Source organism: Cynocephalus volans, chromosome 8, assembly GCF_027409185.1.
Source record: "Cynocephalus volans isolate mCynVol1 chromosome 8, mCynVol1.pri, whole genome shotgun sequence".
NCBI classification, from domain to species: Eukaryota; Metazoa; Chordata; class Mammalia; order Dermoptera; family Cynocephalidae; genus Cynocephalus; species Cynocephalus volans.
The window spans coordinates 133638813-133646931 of NC_084467.1; positions in this window are offsets into that span (position 1 = coordinate 133638813).

The following is an 8119-nucleotide window of genomic DNA, read 5'->3' on the forward strand; positions in this document are numbered from 1 at the left end:
GATGAAGGAAAGTTTGGAATATTACTGTGCACCACCAGCCTGCAGGAGCTGAAGCATCACTTGAGACCAGGAAAGCCACAGAAGCAGAGCTATCTGAGGACTTGGGGACCCAACCCCCAGACGAGCAAGCAGATGACATCAAACATGTATTCAAGGTACATGATTTGCCAGGTTTGAGATTTAATGCCTGCTCTGCTGGGTTTCAGAGTTATTTGGGATGTGTTTCTCCTTTCTCTTGGCCTATTTCTCCCTTTTCAGATGGGAATATGTACCTATGCTTGTCCCACCATAGTATCTTGGAAGTAGATAACTTGTATTGATTTCACAGATGGGACTTTGAGACTTTGGACTTTTGAGCTAAAACAAGTTAAGACTCTGGGGACAAAATGAATGTCCTGTGAGAAGGACATGAACTTTGGGGGCCAGGTGAGGAATGCTATGGATTGATTGAATTGTGTCCTCCAAAGTTCATATATTACAAGCTTAATCCCCACTGTAACTGTTGCGGATGGGAAATCCTAGTATTGTAATTGAAAGGTGGGGCCTTGAAGAGGTGATTAGATTGTAGGACTACACCCTAGTGAATGGATTAAAAATGGTGGTCAAGGGCATGGTTCAGAGGGCTTTAAAAGGAGTGTGAATACGGAGGTTAGTCTCTCTCTCTTTGCTACTCCATTTCTGCAATGTAATACCCTGTTGTTGTCACTGAAGTCACCACCAAAGAAAGCTTTCACCAGATGCATTCCCAGACTTTGGATTTCCTAGACTCTGAAACTGTAAGCAATAGATTTTCTTTCTAAATTACCCAGTTCCAGGTATTTTGTTATAAGCAACAGAAACGGACTAATACCATTTCCCACCTGAATAATTATTACTGCCTCTTAATTAGTCTCTCTGCTTTCAAGCTTGCCTCCTTTGAGACTGTTGTCCACACAGTAGTCAAGACAGTTCAATTAAAACTTAAATCAGATCATGTCACTCCTCTGATTTCTCATTTCACTCCTTACAGGGCTCTACAAGGCTCAAACAATCCAGCCCTCCATCAGTTCTCCAACCTCATCTGCTCCTACTTCCCGCCAACCCCCATTCACTCTGCTCAACCTCACTGAGGCTCTTGATAGTCTCCAAACATACATGGCATGCTCTTGGAGTCCCCCAGATATCTGCATGACTCACCCTTACCTCCTTCAGCTCCTTGCTCAAATGGCTTTTTCTCAGTGAGGTCCCGACGGCTGTTTTAAAAATTGCAAGCCTGCCTCCCTCCAAGACTCTCTAACATCCATCCCTGTGTTAACTTTCATATCTGATGCCATAGTTATGCTACTTGTTTACAGTCACTCTCTCTTCCCTTAAATACAAGCTGCATAAAGGAAGGGATTTTTGTCCATTTATTTTATTTTTGCACAGCATCTAGATCAGTAGCTGGCACATAGCAGACGCTCATTAATTGGGGTGCTGGGAAAGGACACTGGGGCAGGAGAATGGTGTGACCAAAACCACAAAGGTAGAAAAGCACCAAGTGTGGTGGAGGGGGAGGTGGTGAGGAGGCTCACCTGGCAGGAGTGGGGAGTTTGCCTTGGAGGAAAGTGGGGATTGAGGTCAGATAGTGAGGATGAGGCTGCTTTGTCTTCCAGGCTATGGAGGTGCCCCCCATCCAGGACTTTCTGCTGCAGCCACAGAGAGCTGGCATCCTCCTCTTATTGTCGACTAAAAATGCCAGTCTTTTTGTTGGAAGAAACTATAGTTCATTTGTCTGAAGTCTTGTATGGATCATGTTCTGATTTGGAGCGTCCTGTGAACCCAAGTGAACATAAAGCCTGCCCTGAGCAACGTGTTAGCCACTTTTCCTCAGCAGGAAACTCAAAGATAGCTTTAATTTTCAGAGACAATGGATCATGAAGTGGACAAACCCCTTCACATAAGTTTCTTCTTGGAACTCAGTGTGACCACAGGAGAGCTGCTTTGGGAAAAAGAGATATCTTTGGACTTTGATTACAAGGTTTGTGGGATGGGTAGGTGCAAAGGCCTCGGAAAGCTGAGGGAAAGCTTTCAGTCACGGGGTTTCCAGGATGGAGCTGGCTCTTCCTTAAGGTTAGAGCTGAGCTGCCTTCTAAATCCTGTCATTGTTTTTTGGTTTTTTGTTTAATTTTTATTGAAACATAATTGATTTTACATATTTGTGGGGTACAGAGTTGACTATCAGTATTTGTGTACGGTATGTGATGATCAAATCAGGAGTTAGCACATTCATCATTACAAAACATACTCATTCTTTGGTCCATTAACCAGTTTCTACCCGAACAGATTCACCTAAGCTGTAAGAGAAAAAAAGATCACCCATTAAGTGTGTGTGCATGTGCTGACTGTGTGCATGTGCTTATGTGTATTTATCAAGAGCCAATAAAATATATCAATAATTAGTAACGTAAATCAAGAGCTCTAGATTGTCGAGGAAAATGCTGCTTTCAGGATCTTATGAAATCAAACTATTTTCTCAAATGTCTGGCTTCAAGCTCTTTGACTGCAGAGAAAGCAGCAAAGTGGTAGATTCAAGAGGGAAGGAGACTACATGGAAACTGAGCTTTCTTTGCATTCTTGTTCTCCCACGTACCAAATACATATCTTAAAGCAAGCTGGGAGACTTCTCCAAGCCTCAGTGTCCCTCAGAGGTATAAAGAGGGTAGTAATTTCTACCTCACAAAATTGCTGTGAGGCTCACATGGTACAATGTCCATGGAAGTGCTTTGTAACATGCTGTAGTAGTTATTGCTAAAAAATATGCTGCATAAAAAACCACCCCCAAAACTCAGTGGCTTAGGACCATAGCCCATTCTCACTGATCTGTGGGCTGATTGATCCAGGCTAAACTTGACCGGGCTTGGCTGGGCATCTGTCCTGATGTCAGCTGGCTTCATTCACACATCTGATGGTCAGATTGGGATCAACTGATGTAGGCAGGACTCAGTGAGGCAAACCAGCTCTAGTCACGTGTTGCTCATCCTCCTTCTGGAATCAGCAGGCTAGCCCAGGCATGTTTTCCTCATGGTAATGGCATAGGCGTAAGACAGCAAGCCTAATCACTCAAGAGTTTCTCAATCCTTTGCTCACATCGTGCCTGCTAGCATCCCACTGGCCAAAGCAAGTCATTGGTGAATCTCTAGTGGGTGAAACTGGAATGTTCTATGGCAAAGGGCATGGATGCAGGGAGAGGTGAAGAGTTAGGGCTGTGAATGCAATCTACTATAAGTACTTAAAAACTGTAAGACTGTTGCCAATGTCCTCTAGAAAGTTGGAGAATGAACAGAAGTCTTTTCAGCTTCTCAGTGTTGGATTCTTCCAGACTCCAGTGAATCATTCTCTCTGTCATCAACCCCAACTCCCCAGTCAGAGTCAGTCAACTGCAGGAAAATTACTCACTATCAGCCATCAGAGAAGGCAGGATGCTATACTGGTGACGAGCACAGGCTTGGTGGTCAGATGGACCAAGATTTGAATCCCTGCTCTGTTTTTGACTCACTGCATGTTATGGGTCAGTTGTTTAAGTGCTGTAAGTCTTCATTTTCTTATCCTCCTTCATGATCTTATCCAGGCTCGTGGCTTTAAACACCATCCATATGCTGATAATGCTAAAATCTGTATCTCTAATGAGAACCTCCTCCCTGAACTCCATCTCTGTACATCCCCCACTCCATATATACACATGGATATCTCACCAGCATCTAAAAATGAACATATCTAGAATAGAGCTCCTAATCTTTTCCTCTAAATCTACTCCTCCCATCCTTTTCCTAGTCTCATTAACTAGCATTTCTATTCTTCCAGTTGATCTGACCTACAGCTTTACCATTATTTTTTTTTTCTTATTCCCTATATCCAATCTGCCAGGAAATCCTGTTGGCTCTACCTTTAAAATACTGTATATTCTGAACCCAGACCCTTTTCACCAAGTCCACTGCTAGGACTCTAGACACCATTATCTCTCATGCAGATTAGTGCATTTGTTTATTAACTGTCTCTGCACAGTACATTAGCCAGAACGAGTCAGGTCATATCTCCTTTCTGCTCCAATGGCCCTCCAATGGCTTCCCATCTCAGTCATTGGAAAAGCCAGACTCCTTACAAGGCCTTCATATCTTGCCTCCCTATACTCTGCTCTCTCCTCTTTTCCACTATAGTCACATGGTCCTCCTTGCTATTCTCCTGGACTTTGCACTTTTAGTTTCCTGGCTCGGCAACGCTCCTTTCCTCAGATCCTCAGATGGCCCACTCTTTCACTTCGTCCGGGTCTTTACTCAAACCTCACCTTCTCCCTGAGCCTTCTGAGACACCCTGTCCTTCCCTGCCCCATTTTTTTTTTCCTTACACCTTATTACCATTTCTATTAGTTCATTTTTGTGTTGCTATAATGGAATACCTGAGACTGGATAATTTATAAAGAAAAGAGGTTTATTTGGCTCACGATTCTGGGATAGCTGCATCTGGTGTGAGCCTCAGGCTGCTTCTACTCATGGCAGAAAACGGCAGAGTAGCTTGTGAGTGCAAGCAGATTACATGGCGAGAGGAAGCAAGAGAGGGAGTGAGGGGAGGTGCCAGGGTCTTTTAAACAACCAGCTCTTGTGGGAACTAATAGAGTGAGAACTCACTACCTCCCCTCATCAGGGAGAGCATTAATCTATTCATGAGGGATCTGCCCCATGACCCAAACGTCTCCCAATACTGCCACATTGGAAATCAGATTTCAACATGAGCCTTGGTAGGAATACATATCTAACTATATCACCATCTAACATGCTGATTATTTTACCTATTTATTTTGCTTACTATCTGTCTAAACTACCAGATTATACGATTCATATGTGGTGGGATTTTGTCCATAATATGTAGTTTTAATCCCTAGGCATAGCACAAGCACATAGTAGATGCTCAATACATATTTGTTGAATGAATGAATGAGGAGAATAGGAATATTGCACAGATTAAATGAGATAATATAATACATGCAAAAATTTAGCACAGTATCTGATGCCTAAGTGCTCAAGAAATGCTAGCTCAAAATAAACAGCAAATACAATCTAAAGCCCTGGAATTCTGAGTCAGCTCTGACTATACACTCTGATTTTACTAATGTTCCCTGATGTGCCTTTTCACTAGGGCCCAAATCAGCTCTCTTTCCTCAGTACCTAGCACAGAGAAGATATTCAATATATTTTTATTCAATGAAAATGAAAGTCTGGTGACTGGTCAAGTTTTTCCCTCTGTGTTGATCAGTCTAAAGGGAGCTGCTGCTCTGAGGAGTGAGTGAGTCATCGAGATTGCACTTGGCTCTGAGGCAGAGTCAGCTACAGGATTTAAAACACAGTGGGCACTGCAGGCATTGGACTGTTAGGTAGACGAATGCTGAGTAACCTACAAGCTCTCTCTTTCTCCAATCCTCAGGAAACCCTATTTCCTGTGAGAGTGCAAATCTATTTATATTTAGCTTTCCCAAGAACAATAATAACAATCACCACAGGAAAAAAAAAAAAGTTTGTCTACAGAGTGCATTTCCTCTTAAGCTCACAAAGTACACAGCATGATTCATTCTACCAATAGGAGATTGACAACCAGGTGTTTCTAGCCATGCTTGATGAGGCACCAGCTTAATTCTCTGCCACTTCACTTACCGAAAGAAAAACTGATGGTGCATCTATGAACGGCATCTCTCCTCTCATTGATGCAAAAAAGTACCAACTGAAATGCCTCCAACATCACGTTCCGAAACTGAATTCTTCCAAAGGAAACTGCATTTTTGGCATATTGGCATATTTTTATTTTTCACTACATAATTCAGCCTCTACCCCTAACTTTTCTGGGCCATGGCATGCATTCATCAACACAATATGCATTTATGCAGCATCTAGAATGTGCTTTTCACTAGGCCTCAGGCTGCAGAGCTCAGAACTGGTCACAATAGAAGCTCAGTAATGTCAACATGAAACGAACCAAGAAATGTTACAAGGTACTGTGTGAAAAATGTCCAGTAGTGACAGGTGGACAATGTATGCTTTTAGAGTTCATTGCAATAGACCGTGTAGGCACATATCACCAGAGAAAGCTTCGTGGAAGTGGTAGTACTTGAGTTAGAGGCTTAAGAAAGCAAGGATTTGAATAGACAAAGAATACAAGAAAGACAATCAGCATAAATAAATAGATAGGAATAAGCAAGGCCTATGAGTTAGGGGCCCACCTTTTCCATGCACTTTACAAAAATGTATCATTAATAAAAGGTCAGACATAAACTGTAAGTCCTACCAATAGTAATATTTCAAATGTAAATGTCATTGGTAGTGAAAAAAAAAGTTGTAGAAGATAGTTGGTCCAACACACATTTTAGAAAGGTATAGAACAATTCAAAACTTTTCCCCAAGTTTTCTAGGCTCCTGGATTTTATAATTATTATTCCCGAGATTTTATTCCTAGTCATGACTCCAAAGGCACCTTGCCATTACAGCCTCATTTTCAACATGGGACATTTACAGTTTTCTTTCCTTTAATCACCATTATAACCACAGATCATTCAGACTATTTTTTCCCCCTAATCTCTGAGGATCTTATGGGCCACTTGCTTTGTCTGCTAAAGCCCAAAGCAGTTTTACATTACTGCTCTTCCTGAAGGTCCCACAGCCAAACAACCACTCACCACATGTTAGCTATTCTCCAGGCCAATAAACTTCACTCCTTCTATTGCCACTTGTCCAAGGCAGGGGCAGAAAGAGACTCAAGGCTCAGCCCCCTTTAAGCTTCACCATTCATGGAAGAACATGCTCGATCCTTTCCAAGGGCTGGGGGATTTACAAACCAAGATCCTGACATAGTATAATATAAAAAAATTAGGAAACTATCAAACATAAGAAAGAAACATTTTATCAAACCGTTTTTTGTAGAACCAGTGAGTCTTACACCTGCCATGTGTGGCAGAGACATGCCATTTTTATTTCTTGACGGTGGAAGAAAACTAAATTTTTCAGCCTCTCTTGCTATTATGTCAGAGGCCATGCAACTAAGTTTTGGCCAGTGTAAGGTAGATGGAAGAGATATGAGCCACTTCCCAGTCCTGGCCCCTAAAAGCATCATGCCAGCATCCTCCATGTCTCTTTTCTCTTCCCTTGGAAACCATGTGCTCCAGATGGAAAAGCCACATGATAGAAGAATCCCAGATCCCTGAGTCACCTACTGAAGGACAGCCACCTATGACATAGGCAATTAACAACCCTCTGTCATGTTAAGCCACAGATATTTCATGGTTTATTTGTTACTTTAACATAGTATAGCCTATCATGATTAATACACTCGGAGGAAAACATGGCAAATTGAAGTCAGATTATAGTTTTCATTAATAATAATTGCTATTAAGCCCTTCCTCTATGCCAGATACTGTGCTCAGCACTATATTTTATATATAAAATATAACAATACATAATATAATACATATATAACATAACACTCTTGGCATTTTACATCCGTTTTACAAATGGGAGAGTGAGACTCAGAGGGGTTAAAAAAAAACTTTCCCGAAGTAATGCAGTTAGTGATGATTCTTCTGATGCCAGAACCCATGCTATTTCATTGACTTTATCACATCTCTCTCATGGTTAAAGATCCCCTCTTCCCACATTTGGCAGGAAGACATGGCCACAATTACATTCATTTTTCTTCATTAAAAGCCTGCTATTATTTCTACCAAAATCAGAATTTTCTGCATACTGCCTCATTACTTTCTCTACAGAGTCACTGAACACAATAGAAGTTCCAGCACATTGTGTATCGTTAATCATTATGAAAGCCCAGTGGGGATTGTCCATCACTCTTAGTCCTTATCCTGAGTATGAGCACCTGTCCACTAATTTAGCTGTGATCCAATTGAAATTAAGGTGCTATAGAAAAAGTCACCTAGGTGTTTTGGTGCATGCTATTGCAGGCATTAGAATGTTAATTACACCCAAACCAATCTAGATAAAATAAACCCAGTCCACAAATACATACTGAGCACCCTCTGTGTACAGGACACTGTACAGGCAAATGGTCTGATGGTTTACATATGAGCTCTGGGTCCTAGTGAGCCCCATCAGACATAGCCTCA